The sequence below is a fragment of the Sciurus vulgaris genome (genome assembly GCF_902686455.1).
Source record: "Sciurus vulgaris genome assembly, chromosome: 18".
Taxonomy (NCBI): Eukaryota; Metazoa; Chordata; class Mammalia; order Rodentia; family Sciuridae; genus Sciurus; species Sciurus vulgaris.
This window is the reverse complement of record NC_136479.1, coordinates 17,763,389-17,788,214: the sequence shown is the minus strand read 5'-3', so window position 1 is coordinate 17,788,214 and position 24,826 is coordinate 17,763,389. Positions and strand designations below refer to the sequence as shown.

Sequence of the window (24,826 nt, the reverse complement as noted above, 5' to 3'; positions counted from 1 at the left end):
TTTTTTTTAAAAAAATCAATATAGAAAATGTGAACAACCCAATTAACCATGTCCACCAATTACCCCATGTGGAATACTGCATGCAACAACCAAGGCATGTGCATATTCTTTCCACGTGCACATGGAATAGGTACCAACATGTCAAGGAATTAAATCACGTGTATTCTCTGGCCAAAGTGAAACAAGAAATCGATACCCAAAAGATAAGGGGCTGGCGCTGTAGCTCAGTGGTGGAGCACTTGCCTGGCAAGTGTGAGGTACTGGGTTCCATCCTCAGCAGCCCATTAAGATAAACAAAATAAAAGTTATCGTGTTCATCTACAACTAAAAAAAGAAAATAACCAAGAGATACAGTTGAACATTAAACATAGACTTTTGGGTAAACCATTTGAAAAAGAAGAAATCATAAAGGAAATCATGAGTTCAAAACTTACAAAAGTTATATTCAAAACTTATGAACAAACGTTACGTAGAGGGAAATGAGAGGGAGGGGGCGGGGGATATGAAAGATGGTGGACTGAGACAGACATCGCGACCCTATGGACACGTATGATCACATGAATGGTACGAGTCTACATCGTGCACAACCATAGAAACAAAAAGTTGTATCCCATTTGTGTACAGGGAATCAAAATACAGTCTGTAAAAAAATAAAATTAAAAAAAAAAAAAAAAAAAACTTATGAACATCAGCCAAAGCTGCGCTTCAAGGAAAATGCATAGCCATGACTCACGCATTAGGAAAGATGATAGGCTGAAAATCAACTGAGCATCTCTCTCAATAGTTAGAAGGAAAAAAAACACAGCAAATTAAATTCATGTGTATTTTCCCATTTTGCTACATATTTTTTTCAAGGTCCTCTTGCCCCTCTCCTTTCTCATCCTACCTTCTTGGCCTCCCGCGTTTCCACCTGATAATGCTGGTCACCTGGCATTCACCCCTCCCCTGCTTTCTCTTTGCAGAGACCTGGAAACAAATGAATTCAAGGGGCTGATCCACAAAAACGGAGCCACACGGAACAGGTTGCTGGGCAAAACGCTTCTCCCTGCCTATATCCATCCATCCTGCATTTCCCCCATGTCAGTCAGTCTGGAACTACCTTGATTCTTTGTTTATTTTTACATTATGTATGAGACCACCGCCCCACCAGTACCCCAAGACACACAGCCATCGCTTCCTCTAACGACAGGCACTCAGGTGGTGATGAGCTTCCAGCCACTATGAACGTCCTCGTAGGGCCTCCCCAGAGGCCTCAGGATTCCCTGACCAGAGACCAGACGCTGGGAAAGCTCAGAGTCAAGTGTCAAGTCCTCCAACACCCTTCCTGCACTCCCGTAGGCTGCAGGCTCCTGCTCACAGGCAAGCCCAGCAGGCCGCTCCCTTCCCAAAGTGCAAGCTGCACGCTCTGTTCTTCCTTCTCAGACAAGAAAACAGAACCTGCTGAAAGCAAAACCTGAGCAGGAAACAAATCCAAACCAGAGGGCTGGATAATGAATAGCAAATGCAAGGCCCGGGATAAAGGGATCGACAGTGCACTGTGAGACCCAGATGCCCCGACACCGTGCTCGCAGGTCATCGCCAGCCCCGAGCCCTCAGAGGCGAAGGTAAGGAAAGAGTGTTCCCAGAGCCCAGGTGCATCTGGGGCTGCGGAGAAGCAGCCTTCTGGTCCTGCCAGGAGACACAGCCCGAAGCAGAGGGACTGAGGAAGAAATGCCTCCTCTCACCCACAGTCTCTTGCCACTAGATGAACTCCACCCGATGTTGAAGAGCAGGAGAGCACAGGTGATGGCCTGCGCCAGGCAGCCACCCAAGGCCCAGAGAAAAGCAGTGCCCCGATGGAGGTGGGGGATGTACAGTGAACAACCAGCACAGCAGCAGGAAATACAAATGCTGACCCATAAAAGAAAAGCATCTTCTGGGGCTAAAGAGCTAACGGTACTGTAGTCCCCGTAGGGATCTGTTCTCCTGGACACAGAATGTGATAAATCACCCATGAAGGATTCATTAAATAGGGGTTTCTTGGTCTGCTGTGTGACCTTGGGACAATTGCTCAACCTCTTTGATTCTTAGTTTATCAGCTATAAAATGAGTCTATTTGATATCTTGCTTGCCTAGGTATTCCTTTTTTATGGCTAAGAAAGTGAAGTGTCAATTACAGGATGACAGTCTATTTCTCCATTCCCTCCATGTGGGCTCAGTTATATACGTGACTTGCCTTAACTACTGAGACATTAGCCAATGTGATACAGAGTTCTAAAAAGCTCTTGGGAATTGGAGCTTGACTCTATTTGTTCCCTCTCCCTGACTGCTAGGGGCATGCCCAAGACTATAGCCACATGGGTAAGCTTGAGCTAGCCTGCTGGGTGGCAGCAAGCGATGGCAAAGTCGTCCTTGTCCATCCAAATTTCACAGAACCAACACCGGACATGAAAACCCCAGACAACGCAGTCCAACTTGTAAGAACCTTCTAGCAGACATGATATCAAAAGAATGCCTGCGTATAAGCCTACCACAATCGGGGAGATTTGTTACACAGCAAACACTTACTGATGTAATCAGTAACAAGATATGGCAAGACATCTCCCTGTTAGCAGGGCTGTCACAGGTTCGGACACCAGAGTGGGAAGCCAAGAGGTGATCCTGCAGAGGGACGCTCCAGTGACTTGTCCCATGAAGCCGTCCCAACGGAGCTGTGGGTGGTTTTAAAGTCCAGTAAGCCTCAAGTTTAGAAAAAGAGAGAGAGGAGATACAATCTAAATGTTTAGATTGCTTTGCCCCTTCAGGCTTTCTTCTCTTTTTTAACAAATTGCCCAGTGTAAAGAGTTCTTTTCTATTTTCCCTCCCGGGAAGTTATTTATTTTTATGGGCTTCTTTTGGGAAATAAAAATCAATTTTGGAATGCAAGTGATACATTTTACTCTCCCAATAATGAAAGCTAGAAAATTAAAGGCCCCAAGGAACAAGCTCTCTCTACTAAAATGATGTAGAATGCAGCCCGAATGTTCTCGGGTGAACCTGTTATAAATCGTGGCCACTGTTCGTGGATGGAACCGTGGAAATGGCTCATGGAAGACGCAGGGCCATTGCTGGGGATGGCTTCATGCTGGGTGGGCCCACAGAAAGGCACTCTCAGATCACGATTCTGTCATTCACTACTCTGAAGAAGTGTCTGTATCAGGCCACTCCTGTCTGGGTGCCTAGGAAACCTATCCACTCACTTAGTCAACAGTGTGTTCCTAAACGGTACAGTTTAGGGGAAAATGCAGACATAAAACCAGGTGTCTTCAGGCGATTCCTTGAAAACACGCCTAGACAGGGAGAACTGTGTGCCAGAGGCTTACAGGGAGGACCCCGGGGAACAACTCTGGCCAGAATGGGGAGAAACCTGAAAAGAAGGTGGCGTGCAAGGCAGTTCCGAGAGAGGGAGGTCTCACCGGATCCATTCCGGAGCTCTGCAGTGGGAAAGACCCTTCAGACTCGTCTCCAACAAGTGCAGGGACTGGGCCTTTGTGTCGGGCCCCTCCCCAGCTGCCAATCACGGGGCGCGAGCTTCTCTTGGGAGGGACGTAGACTTGGGCACAGCAGCTCCTCTCAGAACAGTTCCTAGGGCGGGACTCAGCTGGGCGTGGTCAACAGCCCACACTCTCAGGTTTGCGGCAGAAGAGCGGGGAGTCCAGAACAGGAGACTCAGTTGCACGCTACAGCGTCCACTACAGAAGGAATCGTTATAACGGTGATAGGCGCCGTAAGTGAGGAAGTGCGGAGCTCAGAGCAGCCATTAGCATGGTCACTGGGGTCTTTCTAAATGGTGCCTATCAAGGGCCTTGGTAAGAATTCACTAACCAAAAACTCACTCAGTTCAAGACACGGTGAGGACCCTGATCAGCATTCCGCTTTCATTCAGAGCGCTGATTCCCTTCGGAGTTGTCTCCACCTCTTTCCACTTCCCCTCTCCCCATCCTCTCCTTCTCTCTCCCTCCTGAATCTGAACTCCCACCCCCTCACTGGGCGAGCACTGTCCAAATCCCTGGGTCAGATGACCAAACCCAGTGAGTTGGACTCCACTCCTGGCCTCTTCTCTACCATTCTGGTTGGCAGCATCTAACATGGTGGCCGTGCCTGCTTTCTTGAGCTCTCTTGCCTCCACTCGTGTGGCTCTTGGCAATTCTGGCTCCCCTTGAGCTTTGGGGTGTCCTGGTTTTGTCCTCCTTCGCTGGCTCCTCTTCCTCCACTGACCCCCTGAAGCCACTCCACGACCCTAAGCGTGCGGCTTTCCCATCCCGAGCTCTCTGACACCCGACGCTCGCGGTGGCTTCCTGCTGGGTGCTGTGTGGGTGGCTTCAGAATCTCTACCCTCAGCTCCCTTTCCCCTGCGGCTCTCCAGACAGACACATCCTTCCACCTACTGGACGCAGTCCTCTGTGCAGACCCCAAACATCTCAGACCATTTAAAAGCAAGATTGCCGTGAGCTTCGCGGACTCTTCATCCTGACTGGTGATGGGCTTCACAGCCCGTGCAGCTTCCCAAGCCAGAAGTCTCAGGGGATCCTCGACTTCCCCACCCTCTCCCGGGTCCTCCACCTCGATTCATTCCCATCCTTCACTGACACTGTCGCTTCCTTAACTCAGGTCCCTTTCATGCTGGGGGCATCCATGGCTCCCTGACCGGTCTCTAACACCGCAGTTCCCTGAATCGCCAAGTCTTCTTTTCCGCTGTTGCCAGTGGTATCTAGATGAGGGACACTGTCCAGTCCAAACATACCAGAAACTCAGTGCACCTCAAGTCCCAGGTCCCTCACTCGGGTGGCCACGGCTGCCCGACGGCCCCCTGTTCCACCCACTGAATCGTTTATTCAGCAAACGCGTCCCGTGCACCTGCCCCCGACAGCCGGGAGCCACCTGAGTCCAGGGCTCTGAGAGCAATCAAGCTGCGGGCGCAAGTGCAGAAGGACGGTCGGAGGTGACCCAGCTCGTGGCAAGAGGGCAAATGATACCAGAGGAGGCCAGAGAGAGGCCGAGAGGCAGAACCAGAGGAGGACAGACCCCGAGAATGGGTCGGGAGCCTGGGCTTCGCCGGAAAGCTCTGCGAGGTCTTAGCAGGGGGGTGACCCACGGGTCCTGAGTCGCTGTCGGGAGCTCGCGCAGGCCGGCCGGGAAGAGCGGACTGCAGAGGGCAGCCGCGTGGAAGTCTCTGTCCAGCTTCCAAAGCATGAAACAGACAAAGCTCCTGGCTGCGTCCCGGCAGGGGGACGGCCTTCCTGAGCTGCCTGCTCTCCGCATCCGGACCTCAGTCCGCTGCCTTTGAGGTCTGGAGCGGTCACTCATCCCTGGCGCCGCCCACGGCACTCGGCCCAGGCTCCACCGCACTGCCGAGGTCCTCCCACAGTGAGCCCTCATTGTTCTGCCTCCCAGGAGGGTCGTGAGATGGTACGCGAAGGGTCACGCGCATACCTAGAGCCCTCGTGCTGCCTAGCACATGGTCCCCACGCAGGAGAGACCCAAAGAACCGCTGAGCAGAGGGGTGAACGGAGCTGGAAGGGAAGGTCTTTGCGTCCCCAGGAGAGCAATGCTTCGGCAGCACAGTCTTGGAATCCATCACATCTGTATTTGAATTTGCACCTCCCCCAAGACTTTAAATTTTAAAAAATTTAAAATTTAAGAATTTAAAATTTTTTTATTTGTTCTTTTTAGTTATACAGGACAGTAGAATGTATTTTGACATATCATGCACAAGTGGAGTATAACTTCGCATTCTTGTGGTTGACCTTGATGTGGAGTCTCAATGGTCGTGCATGAACATAGGAAAGTTCTGTCCAATTCATTCCACTATCTTTCTTATGCCCTTCCCCACTCCCTTCCCTTGTCTAAGCCAGTGAACTTCTATTCTTCCCCCTGCCCCTGCCCCTTAATGTGAGTCAGCATCTGCATATCATTCAGCCTTTGGTTCTTTGGGATTGGCTTATTTCACTTAGCATGATAGTCTTCAGTTCCATCCATTTACTGGCAAATACCATAACTTCATTCTTCTTTATGGGTGAGTAATATTCCATTGTGTAGACGCACCACATTCTCTTTATCCATTCATCGGTTGAAGGGTACCTAGGTTGGTTTCTTAACTTAGCTGCTATGAAGTGAGCTGCTATAAATAATGATGCGGCTGAGTCACTATAGTATGTTGATTTTAAGCCCTTTGGGTATATGCCAAGGCCACTCCCTAGTTGAATGGGACTTAGGGAAAGTGAATTTATCTCTCTGACATTTTTTGTATTTTCTTCTCCTATTAAACTGGAAAGAAATGCATTATCTCATGAGGCTATAGGGAGACCGGGAAAGCTCCGGTGATTTTCCCATTCCCAGATGTGAGCTGGCTGGTGAAGGGCAGGTTCTGCTGTAACACCGTGGGGCAACGTCCTGCTGTCTTGCTCAAGTCTTCGTTTTCAACAAATACCTGTTGAGCGCTGGCCATCGGCCTGACCGCAGCCATCGACTTCCGTCTGTATCCACTGCTCAGGAAATGGCACCCTGAATATGCAGTGCGGGTAGGGCCAGGTGGGCCCCTGACAACGCCCGAGTCTCACCAATAGCGAGGCCATGCCAAATAGGCCTTTGGCATTGACTTGTAGAGCCAGGCCCCAGGGACAACTCTCTCCCTGGGGACCCAGAAAGCAATGCCCCTGCTGAGTGAGCCGGGAGAGGAGGTGTCAACCCCAGGTTCTGCCTCCTGTCGCCTTTCGAGGTGAACTGTACAACCTGCAAGTCCCTTGAACTATCTCCTGAGCTAGAGGTGGGCAGAGGTGGCACCTGGCCCAGGTCAGTCTGACTGGAGGCCTGGGTGAGGAACCGGGGAAGCTATAGTCAGAGCCACAGAGGACACCCGGGAAGCCAGCAGGTTCCAGGCTGAGAAAAAGGAAGCGGTGCATTGACTGTAGGGCCGGGTATATCCATCCCCAATCTAAAATCACCGCTTCAATTCCTGAGCCCTCAGGTTGAGCAAGATAACTGTCGACCCCTTGAACCTTAGCAGCCATTTGTACATGGAGGTAAAATTGTGTTAATATAGGTAAAGAGCTCAGCCCCGCGCCCTGCATTTAGCAGGGGTCTCTTGTGCTTGCCTTTTATATTGGGGGGGGGGGGCGGACTACCGATTCTCCTAAGGAAACCGCACTGTAACATCCCTGCAGAACCAGGAGGCAGAGAGGACCAGGAGCATCCCCAGGACGCCTGACTCTTCGTGACGATGCCTCCTTGTCTTTCTCCACTAACCATCCCATAATTTCCTGCAGTGTGCTTCACTTTTCTTGCCCCAGTTTGAAAGGTCTCTTGGATGGGGGTTTTTGAGCCACAGGCGGGGAGGCAGTGGGTTAGGCTGGAGGAAGACGTGAAATCAAAGGACCATTGATCCTCGACCCGGGGAACAGGTCCCTGCGGGGGGAGGCAGGCACCCAGCCAGGGCCGGGGAAGGCAGCGTGAGAGCCCAGATCCAGTCATCCGTGGCTGCCTCACGCAGCTCACTGGGGGAGGAGGGAGGAACAGACAATAGCAGCCAGTTACCGAGCCGCCTTCCCGGAGCCCGGCAGGCAGCTGATGATAACTCAGTGGAGTCTGACAGCGCGTCTGAAGCTCACTGTCTCTCCAGCTTCCAATCACCAGGTGTCGGAAGGGGTTCCAGGAGCAGTCAGCTTCTGCCCTCATTAAGAGCCCTTTGGTGGGCAGAAAAGATGATTATAAAAGGCACTGGCAGGCCCATCAGCCAGCGTGCTGAGGAGGGGGTGCAGAAGCCCCCAGCGCTCTGACCTCCTGACCCACACCAAGGTGGCCCCTCATTTGCATCTCATTTGCATTGCATACTTAACCAGACTCCAGCTTACACTTAGAGAATTCATTGTCATGCACCAGAGAGACCTGCGCAAATGATCCTGGGAGGAGAGCCGCCAAGCAGGTATGCGCAATGGTCTCTGCCCTCCAGGAAAACAAGACCTGATGGGACCACAGTGATGCAGACGTTCTGGGATAGAGGACCAACTAAAGCAAGCCGTGGTTACATCATGCACAAGGCCAGACAGGGGGAAAATTCCAAAGGCTTTTCAAGAGTCTGCGTGAGAACCGTCCGGGCTAATTGCATGCAAGTCTTGTACTACGAATGTCAAACTGCAGCAGCGCCACATAAATGAGCTGTCAGCAGCTCGGTCAGAGTTCCCACAGCAAAGAGCCTCCCTATCCCTCTCAGAAAAGCCCTCACTTGGCCTGACTGATGCACACACACCCTGCCTTGGCCAAGGGTTTTCAATTTTATTGTCCCAAAGCCACAGGTTCCCCCAGTCTCCCTAAAGCAGTTTGGCATTGTCCCTCCGTGTAATTAGGTGCTAAAATCTCTATATTAAGACCAACCTGGCTTTGAATCCCAGCTCCCGCACTTCGCCGGCTGTATGAGGTTAGCCAAGTCACTTAACCTTCTGTTTCCTCCTCCATAGAACCTTGAGCTTCCATTTCCTCCTCTATGGTACAGGGACAATATTAGTGTCTCTTTCATAGGGATTAAATAATATCATGCATATTTAATGCCTGGTACCTCTTACAAAATAGAAAGCCAAGAGATACTTGCCTGTGGTTGAGGGAAAAATAAATGGAGTTTTAAATATGTAACTTGAAGGGACTATCAGAACTACTGGAATCACAAAAGTGGATTCTTATTTTACTCAGAGGAAAAAGACCAATTCCTTATAATGAATTAGGAAGTTTTCCATGGCCCATTACCTCCGATTTCATCTCTTGCTCCCCTTCCTTTGGCTAATTCCATTCAGACACTCTAGCCGCCTCGCTGGGTCTTCAGGCATGAATAGGACTCTCATGCCACAGGGCCTTTGCACTGACTGTTCCTGTCTGGAGTGCTCTTCCTTCAGTAAGCTACCTGGCTTCTTCCTTCACCTCCTTCAAAAAGTTTTTACTTAAATGCTTAGTCAGCTCAGTGACTCCTTCCTTGCCACGATATCTAAATTGCAAATCCTCTCCATCCTCCTTTTCTGCTTTATATTTCTTCCTAGCACTTACAATCTGATGTCCCTGAGTATCTGTGGCAGCAGTGATTCCAGATTCCCCACAGTTACCCAAATCCATGGATCCTCAAGCCCCTTATGTAAAACGGCACAGTGTTTGCATATAACCTAGGTACATCCTCCTGTGCACTTCAAGTCATCTCTAGAGTTCTTATAAAGCTGAATCCAATGTCAATACTATGTGAAAAGCTGTTAGATGTATTGTTTAGGAACTAGTGACAGAGAAAAAACTGCATGCATTCAGTACAGGTGCAATTTATTTTTCAAATATTTCCAAACTGAGGTTGTTTGAATCTCTAGATATGGAATCCATGGATACCAGTAGGCTGACTGTATTTTACTCGTCTACCTTAGTATCTGTCTCACACACTACAACAGAGATCTTCAAACTGCAGCCAAATCCAGCTCAAACCACCTGTTTGGTAAATAGTTGTATCAGAACACAGCCCCCGTCCATCAGCACACTGTGCATGACTGCTTTGGGGTCACAATGGCAGAATCAAGTATTTGCTACAATTGCCAGATGGCTCCGGAGTTTACCTGGACAGAAAAAGTGTGTCAAGCCCTGCACTGGCAAAGAAGATCCCCGTGGGCATCAGTGACTGACACACAGAAGATGCTCAGCGAGAATGTCTTTACTGAATGAGTGAGCTAAAAAATGCTGTAGATATGTGGGTGAGGAGAGCCAGAGAGATGGTGTCCCCCCGGAAGTCAGAGCCGTGAAGCAGGGAAGTGAAACAGAGTCAGAGCGTGTCACTAAAATATACAGTCCGAGTGCCAGGAGAAGGGTTGAAGAGAGCCCTCCAAGTGTTCCAGGTGGCCCATGGACACGGATTCACGAGCAGCACCCAGGCACCTAGGCATCCGAATGCTCAGGTGTCCCCCAGACCTAAACTCTGGGGTGGACACCAGCTAGATGATTCTGCGGCAAGCTCAAGTTCAGGAAGACCACTCTAAAGAGTGACCTTGGGGCAGGGGACGTTGCTTTTCCTCACAAGCTCCTCAATGCACATTGGTTTTTAAACTCTATGCTTATAGTAGTTCGATAAAACAATTAAATAAGAATCGTTTAAAATGTATTAATCATACACTTTGGTTTTAATATTTCTGATGCTTTGATATCTTGGGGCTTTGCTGACCTGGAGACACCTCCTCTCCCAGGGCCTGCTGATTTCTAGAGGGTAAGGATGCACCTGTGCCTGCACCTTCCATATGCAAACCAGCCAAGGCAAAACCCACCCCCACACCCATCTCCTTTACCAGGTGCCAACACTACAGCATCGCGTCCCACCCCCATCCATCCCCCGCCCCCATCATCCCAGGGCCAGGTTTGGGGCAATGGGACAATCCCCATGCCCAGAGTCTGCTGAAATCATTCCAACTGGGCCAACCCTGACCCTGCTCACCCTGCCTCGGCCGCTCCGTTCTGCAGAAGCCACATCAAAGGCTCTGACCGGCGCCCACCGGTTCCACGAGCACCCTCCGCATCCTGACAGACCCTGGCGCTTCCCCACGCAGCACTGCATGGGATGGCTTGTTCCCTCTTTTCTTGTGCATTTTAGAAACAAAAACAAACAAACAGGAAGAGGGTGGGGAACAGGAAAAGTGGCTGAGATGGAACAGGAACTTGAAGTCCAGAAGACATTTGGCACCAGAACAAGAGGATCCAGAAAGCTCTCCCTACGGCCCCGAGCCACCCTAACAATGTCAGAGTCTGATGCGCGAGGACCTAAGAGATGGAAGCCAGGCCACGGCGTGCCAGGCACGAGCAGTTTCACAGGCTATAAACCCGAGAGAGACCAGGAGCGTGATGTGACCAGCCTTACCCTGAGTCACCTGTAAAAGAGAGGTGTCATCTCGGGATGCAGAAAGAGAATTATGTTATCGAGGGCACTTCTTTCCCCGTGGTGGGTCACGACGCACTTGTCAATGGCTAGCAAAATCAATTTAGAGCGTCAAGATCGTTGTCCTGAAAGGATTTCTTAAAGGGAAGAGAACGGGATAGAAGGCTACGAAAGCAAGACCGCCCGGCTGAGGGTTATTTCGTGACAGCTGGCTGTTGGGTTCTGCCTGCTTCCTGGCTCAGCAGGTGTTGCTTCGTGAGGCTGTCCTCTGAAAGGTCTGGTCTCGCCCGGGGAGGGTGACAATCCCTCCGTTCTTGGCCACACCTGGCAGACTCCCTTTTGATCTGGGCACTGTGCTTCTTGAGGGCTGTACCCCCACTGGGGTGTTGGGTGGGAAGGGCTCTGGGGTGGTGTCAGGGTGGGACAAGGGGTGCTCAAGGTTGTAGGTCAGATAGCAGATGGTGGAGCCGTCCCACTTGGAACTTAAAAGGTTCTGGGACACCTCAGGACTCTAAGTAAGTGGAAGACTGTTAGCCTGAACAACAGTCAGCCAGACTGGAAGGCCCAAGGGAGGAAGCTACTAGAAGCTTTATGAAGCTCATTAATATCCATTTTGTAGCTTAGTACGCTTGGTTTCTCAGATTCCCTACCAATTCCAAGTTGTCCACCTGGGCCGTGGCTCCTGCTCTGGTTCTCCAGCCTGGCCCTCCAGACCTTCCCAGCTCTGGCTGCTCCAAACTGGTGCAAGATCCATTTCCTATGGCAAATCCTTCATTCCATCGTGCTCACAGTGACTCTGATTCTCTGGGAGACCCAGGCTCGGCCATGAAGACCTGGCGCCTCTCGTGCTCAAACCACTTTGTATCCAAATGTTGTCCAGGGTAACGACAACATCCAGGGGGCATCTGTTTTTATTTTTAAGTGAGAACATGTTCTCAGGACACTGTTGTGAACTTGATGCTATCCCTCTTCCTCTCACCTGCTGGATGCCCTCAATTCCACTAGCTCGAGATGCCACCGAGCACTCAGGGAGGCAGGACAGGGTATCAGGTTAAGGGTGCAGGTTCTGGGATCAGACAGCCCAGGGCTCTAAGTCCTAGAGGTGCCACTTCATGGCTGTGTGGCTTCTAGTGAGTTACTGAACCTCTCCAAATTGCAACTGCTTCACTTGAAAAGTAAAGAAACAACCTCAAAAAGTTGAGGCCGGAATCCAAAGAGATGGTTCCCTTAATGTACCTGGTGCATAACAGATGTTTAGTAAATGTTGCCCGGATATGTGATTGGATAGGTCTCTTAAAGAGACAGGCTTAGAAACCAGGTTCCCTCTGTCATGCAGATACCGCCTCTCAGGCCATTGTAGATAGAGCTGTGTGGCAGTCCCAAATGCCTCACATTCTCCTAAAATATTTGGCTTGGCTATTGCAAGTTTTTCAACATACACGGTTCCAAAAAGAGTGCCACAGAAATAAACAAGAGCTAACATTTCTAAGGCGTAACTCTGACCAAGTCTCCACCTCCCTTATAGGCAGGGGCTCCAGGAAGCTGGGTTTCCCTCCCAGACCACATGTAGACACAGCCTCTTTAAGAAGAAATAAAAAGATCACTAAACAGGAAACTCTAAATTTGGGTAACAGGTAAAAATCAGCCTGGAAACTCAGAGAGAGTTGGGTAAACCATGCCAACCAAAATGATAGCAAATACATATGGCGCCCCTCATATATACCAGGTGGTTTCCTAAAACCTTTGCATACACTACCCATGGAATTTTCTCAACAGCACTAGGAGGTGGGAACTCCCACTATCCTCATTTTATCCTCCTGGATTGCCTGGGGATTCCTTACCTTCCAAGCAGGGAAGGTTGGCAACATGGGATAATGCATTTCCTGGTGGTACCTCAGTGGGGTTCAGAGAGAAGACTTCTCCACCCACCTGCTTCTCAGAACCTAGGAATTTATCCTGCTTCTTGGTCAGGTCTTGGCCATTGAAATCGTCTTTCTGCAGAAAGACAGGTCACACTGAAGAAGAGGAATCATCTTCAGCCTCACAGTCTTGAGAACACTGGCTCATACACTCCCAGAGCAGCCAAATGGACTAGGGGTGAGCAGGGGGAAAACAGAGTCTGTGAAACAAAGCCTCCATCCATGTAAGGCAGTTGTCCGTGCCTAGGAAGGAAAGCTTGTTGTTCCCAGCAGTGAGGTAGGAGGACTCTAAAGAATGTGATAACAAAGCAATCAATTTACCCTTCTGTAGGACATGGAGAAGAACTGCAGTAACAGCAAAACTTGTCAGGAGGTTTTAAAAAGGGAGTGTGTGTCCAGTTCATAGTGCAAGCCAGGGATGTAGGAAAGGTAGCGGCTACCAACAGCACATACCAGCTCCACTCCTCTGATGCCTTTAGTGCCCAGTGGACAGAGCTCAAGAGCATAACCAACTGCAACTGAATACTTGGGTTCAACTAAATTCTTGGGCTCCACTCCCAACTCCACATCTTCTTTGCTGTGTGACATGGGCAGGTTTTATAATCATAATCTGTCTGTCTCTCTGTCTCTGTCTCTTTGTCTCTCTGTCTCTTCATCTGTAAAATGGGATAGTATGAGCAACAATCTCACAGGATTGTTGGTAGGATCACATGATGTTGGGGTAAACAGTAATTTGTGCCTAGGAAAGCCTATTTTTCCCAGCAGTGAGGTAGAAGGACTCTAAAGAAGGTGATAACAAAGGAAACAGAGACGGAAACTGGCCACTCCTCTTGTCTCCCCTCTTTGGGTGAGGATTAAGCAGAGCGTCCTAAAGTAAAAGAATGTACTCAAAAGGCATCTGAAGAAATCTACCTGTGCAGTGGGCATACAACCTGGCCCAGACCTTCCCCGTCTGCAGTCACCCAGGAGCGCGTAAGTCATGAGATGCCCAAGCCCTCTCTATTGAGTCCTCCAAATTCTTTCTTTGGGATGGTGAAACAGTGCAGGGGGGCCTTTGCAGATCTGAACACATGATGTGACTGGAGGAAGCGCATAGCCCAGGACTCGGCACTTGCTGTCAGCACGTGCCATTGTTCTTTGCTGTGGTGGTTGATGGTAGTGAAGTAGAAGAACCCACCCCAGACTGAGAGGTTGCTCCAGAGTTGGGCCACAGCTTAGTCTGCCCCAGGGTGCCTGGCACTGTGCCTCGTCATGGTGATCATTAAGATTAGCCATCAGCTGTCCTCTCCTCCCTTGCCTTCTATCTTGCTCCCGTCCTGCCTCCCCGAGAGAGCTACCTGGAATGTCTCCAGCGCAGGGCTCCCTCCCCATCTAAGCTCCAGCTCCAAGGTTCTGAGCCCTCAGCACTGAGGCCAGGACCCAGGGTGAGCAGGTCTGCCCCAGGCTGTTCCCCTCCCATCAGAGGACCTGGCCACGCCCACCCTGCCAGTTCCTGCAATCCTCCTCCCTCCAGGCTTTGCCTCTACTGTGCCCTCTGCCTGGAATTTCCAGCAAGCTGGCCCCTCCTATCTGGCAACTCAAGGCCATTGTCTCTCTTAATGACATGCAGCCACTGGCCTGCTCTGTCACATGACCCTCCTTTATCATTCTCTCAAAGGTTCCACTTGCTTCTTGTTCGCATCTCATCTTAGGAAGAAGGCAGGGGCTCCGGAAGCAGGAGACTTCTCTGTCTTGCTTGTGGGGTGGGTGGTGCCTGCCACGCGGGAGGCACCTGAAAGAGTGAGGGAGCCAAAGGTGCTAACTGAGGCCGCCCGCAAGCCCAGGCCCGGCTTCTGAGGCCACAGTCCTACCACTTGGTCTGCAGTTAGCACAGACTTGCACAAGGAGATGAGGAAAGCCAGGTGTGGACTAGTGACTAGCAGCTCACCCACAGGTGTGCTCCTGCCTCTGGGTGGCGGGAGACAAAGGCAGAGCAGGGTGATCTGACGGCAGTGACTCAAGCTAAGCGCTTGTGTAGCATGAGGTCCCCACCAGGACAAGCAGGTAGGACAGGTAGGGGCAGGCTGTGCATGAACGGGGATTCTGGCCCTGGCTTTACAACCAATGAGATGTGACCAAGAAGGGCCGGGAGGACACATTCCAAACTCCATGCCAGGCAAGTCTCCCCAGCACTCCGCCCCTGAGGCCACCCCAGCGGCCATCCCTGCAAGCAGGGGCAGAGAACAGGTAATGCCTGCCACCTAGTGGACAAGAGGCATTCTTCCCATTTCATCATGATCTCTATAGCAGGACAGCCGGAAAAAAATGCCTACAAATCACCTGGGAATTTTGGTAAAATGCAGATTCTGACTCAGCAGGCCTGAGATGTTGCATTTCTCACAAGTTCCCAGGTACTACCCATCTAGCTGGACCACAGATCACACTCAGAGCCACCAGGGCCTACGGTGGTTTCTGCAGCAGAAACACCCCCATCCGAAGCTCTGAGCCCTGTAAAGCCACAGCACTGGCTGGACTGGAAAGCGCCAGAGCATCTGAAGTTTCTTTAAGTCAAAGAACTCAGGCACGGAGGTGGGATGGGGGCGGGAAGGGACTAGTGTGGGCCTTCCAGAGAAGAGAAGGTCGTCCCCAGCCAGAGGCAACTCCGTAAAGGCGGCATTAAGCAACATATGCCAACACCATGAAGCCCAGAGTGCAGGCCCAGCTCACAAGACGGACAGACTCTGCACGAGATAGATGCTACTGACAAGAACAACTCGAAAATACCCAGACACGGCCTGCGTCTGGCTCTGCCCAGGTGGCGGACCACTCAGCCATCTTCCTCAACACAGCCAACGCCCCGTCACCGCCACTGCCGACGCAGCTTTTAATAAATGCTATTGTCATTGGGACCATTATTTTTTTTAAAAAAATTGTTTTCTGATTTAGAGATTTTTCTGGTTTTTATTTTTTCAAAAATTACAAAAGTGGAATGTATTTATTGCAATCAGAGAAACACAGAGAGAGGAGACCCACCCCCACTCCCCAGGCCAGGCTCTCTCCATCCCCACCCCTTCTGCTTTCCTGGTCCTTACAACTTTTCTCTCTACCCTCGCAGAAATACGCAAACATAACCGCATGCACGGGAAGTGTCTGCTGCAGTTCCGTCTTGCAAACCATAGTAAATATATACGTTATGCAATCTTGTCTTCTCAGTCATACGCCATCGACATTTCCCCAGGGCAGGGCTTGGCAACCGTTTTCAGGGAGGGCCAGAGAGTCAATATTCCTGGTTCAGCACACTGTACTGCAATTACTCCGTGAACTCTGCCCCTGTATTATGGAAGCGGCCACAGACAACATGTAAATGAACGTGTATGGCTGTGTTCCAATAAAACGTCACATGTAAAAACAGGCAGGAAGTTAGTGGGCTCCCAAGCCACAAGCCACAGTGCCAGCTCCTGCTCCTGGTCAATAGCTGTAGTGCTCACCCATGGGAGTTTCATCTAAGTTATTTAGAATTTTTATCACTTAGGTTTTGTTAAGTAAAAAAAATATATATATATATAAAATACAAAGTATAATATACATAAAGTGCACACTTTATAATTGAGCAGCCTGATGAATTTTCACAAAGGAAATACACCTGTGTAACTGTTCCCATTTCAAAAAGCAGAACGTGACTAGATTCACAGAAGTGCCATGTGCTTATTTTAATTCACCGTGCCAGCAACTACATGCTATCCCCTAGATATCACAGATACACCCTCATTAGGTTGGTTCGGAGTTTTTGCCACTGCAAACAAGATACCAATAAACATGCTTGTTCTGAATGTTATTTCTTTGCATGTTGGAGTTTTACTCCAAATAGGATAGATTCCCAAAAGGACACGAGAGTCAAAATGTGCATATGTATACGTAGTTTAACAGATGCAGTTGGGCCATTTTCCCCGAAGATGGTGACACCTCAGAGCTTCACAGGGGCTGGCTAGGCCTCCTTCCATGCCATTCTGCAGGCATTTAGGAGCAACGACTGTGCAGCCAGCTCCTCAAGTTGCCTGGTCTTGATTATTCTCAGGAGAATATTCAGGAAAGAACAAAAGGAACCTTGAGTAACAAGACACACGTTTTCCCCATCTTCTCAAGCCCAATATCCCCGATTTCAAAGTCCAAGACACACGCTTACAGATTCATAAGCCAAAGGCCTCAGAGGAAAGATGGACCAGGGACTTTTGCTGGGGCCTCACAGGGTTGGCAGATAACTATCCATAACCTATTGAAAAGACGTTGATGCTCTAGAGACAGAGATGCAACGTGACTCAATTCCTTCCTTGTAAGAAACAGAAGGAAAGCAAAATGACTCAAAATGATGTCTTGTTGAATTAGCTCTCAACATAGATACCAACCAGTACCCATGCAGAGTTTCCAACAAACCTACTTTACTACCACTGTAGTAGGACCACTGTAAAAACTTCCAACTACTGTTAGGCATGACGTCGTCTCAGGGTTTTGTTTTGGTTTTCTATCCCTTTCTCTTTGGGGTACTGAGGATTGAACTCAGGGCATTTCGCATGCGAGGCAAGTGCTCCACCACTGAGGTACGTCTTCAGCCTTTTTAAAAAATATTTGAGATAGAAGCCAAGTGCAGCGGTTCAGGAGGCTGAGGCAGGAGAATTGCAAGTCCAAAGCCAGCCTCAGCAACTTAGCAAGACCCTAAGCAACCCAGCAAGACCCTGTCTGAAAATCAAAACCAAAAAGGGCTGGGGATGTGGCTCAGTGGTTAAGTGCCCCTGGGTTCAATCCCTGTGTTTTAGTCAGCTTTTTCACTGCTGTGAATAAATGATCTGACCAGCATGATTACAGAAGGGGGAAAGGTTTATCTGAGGGCTCACAGTGTCAGAGGTCTTAGTCCATAGAAGGCGGACTCCATTCCTTGGGGCCGAGGTGAGGCTGAACATCATGGCGGAAGAGTGTGGCAGAGGGAAGCAGCTGACAACATCAGGAAGCAGAGAGAGAGAGAGACGCCACTCTCCAGATACAAAATAGATACCCCATAGCCACACCCCATTCCAATCTCCTCCAGCCACACCCTACCACTTTCACGAATCCCATTAGGGGTTAATTCACCGATTGGGTTCAGACTCTCACAACCCAATCGTTTCTCCTCTGAACCTTCCTGCATTGTCTCACATGTGAGCTTTTAGGGGACACCTCACCTCCAAACCATAACACCCCGGTACCAAAAAAAAAATTGTTTTTGAGATAGGGTCTTGCTAAGTTGCCCCAGGCTGGCCTTGAACTTGTGATTTTCCTGCTTCAGCTTCCCAAGCTGGGATTACAAGCAGGCACCACCGCTCCCAGTTTATGAGATCTTAAGGATCAGGGTGCCCCAGTTCCCAGAGCCCAGGGGTATGCTCAGGGCAAGCCATAGGGCAGGTGCGTCCATGCCTGCACACTCTCGGGCGTTTCTCTAAGGACCTGTTCAGTTCCCATCCACTCCCAGGAGCAGCTGAGACTCCAAAAAAGAGGATTAACATGACGGAGGTTAGGGTGACTGCAGAGTCATATGTATTTGTCAGAATTCAGCTACTGTACATTTCACATATGTGTATAGGACTGTATGTACATTTTATCTCAAAAGTTAAAAAAGCTAAATAGATTTTGAATTCTAGTTGATGATACACATGCTGAAGGGTTTAAGGAGGACTGAATTGATCTGCCATTTTCTTTGAAAGGTGTCAAAAATAAGAGACTGACAGATGAATATCAAGATAGATGGGTATGTGATTGGGCAGGTTATGGTGATGGGAGAATTTAGTTGGATAACTGAATGTTCACTGCAAAATACCTTTGACTTCGTTATACGTTGGAATTTTTTCATGTAAAAATGTTGAGGGGCCCACTGTTGTGGTAGATGCCTGTAATCCCAGCAGCTTGGGAGGCTGAGACAGGAGGATTACAAGTTCAAGCCTAGCCTCAGCTATTTATCGAGGCCCTAAATAACTTAGTGAGACCCTCTCTCTAAATAAAATTTAAAAAAATTAAAAGGTCTGGGGATGTGACTCAGTGGTAAGGCGCCCCTGGTTTCAATCCCTGGTACCAATAACTAACTAAATAAATAAACAAACAAACAAATAAATAAATAGATGTCGAGAAAGAATGACTAACCAAGACAGGTTGAGCTTCCATATTCCAAAAGTCCCAAATCTGAAATGCTCCAAAATCTACCGCTTCTAAAGCACTGTCATGTGTCACAGATGGAAAATTCTACACTGTGAAATCTTGTTTTGTGCACAAATTTGTTTTAAAATATTGTATAAAATAGCCTTTAGGTTGTGTAGAAGTTGTATATAAAACATAAAAGAATTTCATGTTAGGCTTGAGTCCTATTCCCAATATATATCATTATATATCTAAATGTGAATATTACAAAAAAAAATTTTTAAGAACCTGAAATCCAAAATACTTCCGGTACCCAGGTTTTTGGACGAGGTGTACTCAACCTGCAATGTAAAAGGGAAGGAAGATAGTGTCACCAGAACATCCCTGTTCCTGCTCCACGGTTGGCCTTTCTCTGGGCCTCAGTGAGCTCAGCTGTTCTTTGAAGCACGTTCCATTATGGGAAATGGCAGTACGGAGGTCTTACAAGTGGGGACATCTCTCTAAAGAGATCCTTTAAATCTTTCTAAAGAGATCCTTTAAGGACAAGTGGCTTTGAAGACACAGACTGCCCTCTAGTGGGCTCTAGTGGCCTAGTTCATGATCATCTTAGCAAGTGATGCACGATTAGGTCATGTTTTGAGATATTTGTCTGAATTTTTCCTTCACTACATGTCCCCTCTTCTCCTTCTATTTCAAGCAGGGAGCCAGCTCAGGAAGTACGTGATAGGAAAAAAAGGAAATACAACCTTCAGGTTGAATCTGGCTCCGTGTTCCAAATGCTCAAACCTTAGAGGGTTTAAAGAAGAGATCACATTAAAGAAAGGGATTTGTGGACACAGAGTGTCTTGGAAAAAACAGGAGTGGCAGTGGACAGGTCCCAGATAGAGGACGGAGAGGCTTCATGGATAATAAAAGGAAAAACGAGAAAATACTCCAAAGGCCCCAGGGAACTGGCCAGGTCCCAGGATGTGGCATCTGCCAGGGAAGGCTTATCTTGTCTCCTGTTGCTTCCCAAGGGTCAGAACATGTTTGAAAAGCAGGAAACACCTGTACATGTTCCTGGATGGTTGGATGGATGGAAGACCGTGAATGAATAAATTCTAGAGGCGTTTGTATCCCAGAACCCAGGAGAGCCAACTCAACAGGTAGTAACCCCCACCTCCCTCTGCTGTGCCCGGTCCCTGCGCATCTGCATCAGTTATTTTCTCTGCCAGAAGGGCAGCATCACAGCGGGACCGGGAGCCGTGGAGTCACACTGTTGCACTCAAATCTGAGACCCACCTCTCAGCCACCGTGACTTCAGTCAGTTGGGCAACTAAGGCTGCCTCCGTCTCCTCACGTGTAAAATGGGGATAATCATAATAATACCGATGTCAGAGGATTGCTGTGATGACGAGCGGATCTGTGTTAAGCGCCTGGCATATAATAAGTGCTCAATAAACAGCTCATGTTATTTTTCTCACTTACCCTGACACCAAACTCGCCCAGTCTGGATAATGCCTACGTGTCTTCTGGACTCAGCTTAGCCATGGCTGCCTTCCGGAAGCTTCAGGGTCCCCTCTGTGAGCTCCGGTGGCACCATCCCACTACTTACCACGTTGTAATACGCTCATCTGTGTCTGTCTCTCCTGCTAAGCTGTGAGCTTCTTGAGGGCAGAGGCCAGACTGCACTCATCACTGGTACCCAGGCCCTTCCTGAATGAACGACCAGAGAGCCCACCTCCCCTGCCCATCGCCTTCCTCCTACCGCGAATACCTGATCATTCCCCACCCCCTCTCCTCCCGCCACACCCTGGCCTGCCCTCAGGGGTCAGCCCTCGTCCTGCCATATTGGCTTCAGCTGTGAGATACCCAGGTGGAACGGCCAGGTGAAGGGCCTCCTCGGGTTTCCTGGTACTTTTTCCTCCTTGTCAGAGTCCTCGTGAGGGTGGACACCTTCTCGACCTTGCAACAATTCTTTAAACAATAAGAGGATCTTCTACGAGAACTCATACCCCTTTCCTTTTTCCTGAGAGTACTGTTAAGGCTTCTTTCAGAACCTAGAGTGTCGGTAGATGTGACCCTCAACTTTCTCCAATGACCTGTTAAGTACTTTTTCCCTCTTTGATGCACTTCCTCTTTTGTTGTGCCGATGTCAGATCTGGGGATGGATCTACCGGCCACATGTTGGAAGTGCCTGAGTCTGCCTGGGAGATATTTTAGTCCCGGGGGTTATGGATATCACAGCACAATGTACAATCCTCAGACCACCGATTTGGAATCCAAAGAGAAACATCCCCAAAACTCCTTTTGCTTTTTGTAAGAATCATCTCAGCCGGACGTGGTGGTGCACACCTGTCATCCCAGCAACTTGGGGCATGGGGCTGAGGCAGGAGGATTGCCGGTTTGAGGCTAACCTCAGCAATTTAGCAAGACCCTCAGCAACTTAGCCAGACCCTGTCTCGAAATACAAAGGACTGGGGATGTAGTTCAGTGGTAAAATGCCCCTTGGGTTCAAATTCCAATCCCCAGTACCAAAACTAAATAAATAAATGAACCCCAACTTTGGGAGAGATGATCATAGAATCAAAGATGGATATGATTAAGAATTCGTGACCGTAATTTTTGACTGCTGAGAACATGGTTGTAATGAACACGGGGCTGTAAACAGAGGGGTGATCATTGTTGAGAGAAGGGTACTGAATGAGTCCACAAATATTTAGTGGTGTCCACCTCAGCAGGTGCGGGGGACCGGGCAGTGAGACAAAGAAACGCCACCTACCCGCACGGAGCCAGCGCTGTGTGGGGAGGTAGACTCCAACAGAACCCATCAGAAAACCACAACCAGCACAAGTTCAAGTTCAGGAGACCACGCATCCATGAAGGGTAAACCTGAGCAGAGCTCAGAGGAAGAGGAAGTGCCGAGGCTGGAAGACGAGGAGAGGGCAAGACAGAGACAGAGCAGCACGGACAGAGGGCGGCCGCGTGGAGAAGCCCCTGGAGAGGACTCGGGAAAGGGACTGAGTGAGCTCCGTCTCCCTCTCCTTCTCTCTCTCTCTCTCACCCCCTCCTCTTTTAAAACCACCAATCTTATCGTAGGGCCCACCCTGATGACCTCATCTAACCCTAATTAGCTCCCTGATTACCTGCAAATACCATCACATTGGAAGCTAGGGCTTCGACGTACGGATGTGGGGGACACACAGTCATCTCACAGCACCGAGAAGATGACAGAGCAGTCCCCGTGTGTCCAGGAGGGACCCTCTCAGTCCTGCAGGGCCTGGTCCAGAGCAGCCCATGAGACCAGCTCGGTGTCCCCACAGAGGCTGCACCTTGCTGACCCTTCCCCCTGCCCTGTCCAGCTTCCCTCGCTCTTTTCCCTCAATAAAGCCACTTGAGTCAAAACCCCGTCTGGCTGTTTTTAGAGAAAGCAGCCAAAGCCTCAGGGTTCTTCTGTCATCGATCGGCCCACAAGCCCAGCCAGGCACAGGCTGTGCACGGCCTCCTGAAGGCTCCATACTGGGCACAGTGACACGGGCCCGGGGCCCCTCCCCTCCACCTGAGACCAGGGTTGGGCCGTTCAGTCCCTCAGAGGCCCTGTTTGTCCTTCCGTAGGATGCCAGTAACACCTCCCCATAAGGAGGCACTTAGAAAGCCACAGAATAACTGGGGAGATGCTGGCTGCTGTTTAACTAATGCCCTCAGAGCCCTAAACATGCAGAAATCCTACCCCTAACTTTAAGGGACCCCCCCCCCCCCATTCTCTTGCCTCCTATTATGGGTTGAACTGCATCCCCCAAGAGAAGACAGGCAAGTTCTCATCCTGGTACTGGCCTGATTTGGACACAGGGTCTCTCCAGATGAAATTGAGTTAAGATGTGGCCACACTAGGTCAGGGTGGGCCCTGGATCTGAACCCAGAGACCCCAGGCAAGAGCACACGTGGTGGCAGAGGCAGAGACCGAAGTGATGCACCTACATACGAGCCCAGGGACACCAGAGGGGTATGGATGAGACCCTCAGAGCCCTGCAGAAGGAGCCCACCCTGCTGCCACCTTGATTTCTTATCTCCAGCCTCCACAACCTGAGAGAACAAATGTCTTCTTTATGCCACCTGGGTGTGTGCTACCAGAGTAGCTACGGAGGCTCGAGAGGCTGAGGCAGGAGGACCACGAGTTCAAAGCCAGCCTCAGCAACAGTTAGGCACTGAGCAACCCAGTGAGACCTTGTCTTTAAATAAAATACAGAATAGGGCTGGGGACATGGCTCAGCGGTCAAGTGCCCCTGAGTTCAATACCCTGTACCCCCCAACACAAAGAAAGACTCTTGGAGGCCAAAGCACATCTATGATTAAGGGGAAGACATTGACCTTTAAGTTGAAAAGAACTTGAACCACCACATCAGAACAAAGACTCCCCAGAGAATGCCCATAACAGCTACTCTAAACCACAAAGAGAACAAATAAATGGTGGAACAGGACTGGAAGGGACAAAGCTGAGGTGAAGAGTGACTTGGTATAGAGTACAGTACTTAAGAGCCAGGCAGACCTGGGTGAGGAAGCACGTGTGGCTCTCTAAGCCCGTTTCCCGCTGGGGAGAATAAAAACGCTTACCTCATTAGAGCTGCTGAAAATTTAAACAAGATACTGCCTCTAAGGGCTTTGCATAATGATTGACACATTCAGAGACTCAATAAACACTGGCTGTTGTTGTATTATTACTAATGGTGTGAGCTCTTGGCAGTATAACTTATCTGAGCCTCAGATGCTTGGTTTATAAATTAACAGAGTAGAGGGATATTTTTCAACGTCGTTGTGGGGTTGCAAGAGAGAACACGGGAGGGTTTGAGCAGCGAGCACTCAATGTATTTCATAAACGTGGCTGTCGGCAGCCGTTTTGAGTTGGTGTAGTTCCCAGATGCTGACACTAGAGGGCAGAAGAGTTTCATTTTTCAAACCTTGGGTACCAGGTGGTTTATACAGTGGGGAAAACTTTTCCTCCGTCCTGCAATTGCAGTATTTTCCCCTGGGCTGCCCCTCCACCCCCAGCATCCTACTGGAAGGCCAAGCCTCCTCTGTGCTTCCTCCCATAGGAAAAAGTAACATAATGGAATGCATATTTTCTAAAAGTTCACCGAGTATCACAAACTGCAATTTGAAGGAGGAGTCATATTTTACCAGGATATTTTTCGACTTTTATATGATGTCAGTAAAGCCCTTCCCAACCCAGGGCTCAGCACATCAGAGCTACGGAACCTTTCTGGGACCTCAGAAACAAACCAATTTTTGCAAAAAAAAAAAAAAAAAAAAAAAAAAAAACAAATGCTTCCTTCCATGACTAATGTTCTAAATGACTGATTCATAAAACCTGTTTATATTAATTAGTTATATAAAGTCTTACAGCAGTTTGTGTCACAAGCCTACAAGAGAGAATGCCTTCGGAGTTTTAGTTTCACCAGGGCTGGTTTTACCATGGTTTATGGCTGAACACCTCACCAGTCCAGAAAAGCTGATTTTCAAATTTTGCAAGAGTCAAAGCTGAATTCCAATTTTGCATGAGCCAAGTCTGTCTCGAGTGTTCATGAACAACAGACAAAATCCTCTTTCTTCCCCTGGTCTCTGACCTCTCAACCACACTGTACTATCCTTCTTTCTTATTAAGTATGTTAAACATGCAAAAAGTATACAGAATAACATACCAGTGACCAGTGTAGCCGCCACTGGGTTGAAGAAAAGCATTTAAAATACATGGAAAGCCCCAGGGTATTTCCTGGGTCCCATACCTCCTACCTCCTCCTCTTCAAGACACAGCATTCTCCCAAATTTGGTGTCAAAAGTCAAGACTATGTTTTTTGCTGCTGGAAATGCTTGGGGAAGAACCAAGCATCCTTCTCTG

General features: G+C 49.2%; 1 protein-coding gene across 3 annotated transcripts in view; it reads right to left on the bottom strand.

The window, feature by feature from the left end:
• Nucleotides 1-24,826, bottom strand: part of PRKCB (protein kinase C beta) — a 306,697-nt gene that overhangs the window by 126,484 nt on the left and 155,387 nt on the right. The gene's annotated exons all lie outside the window — the stretch shown is intronic.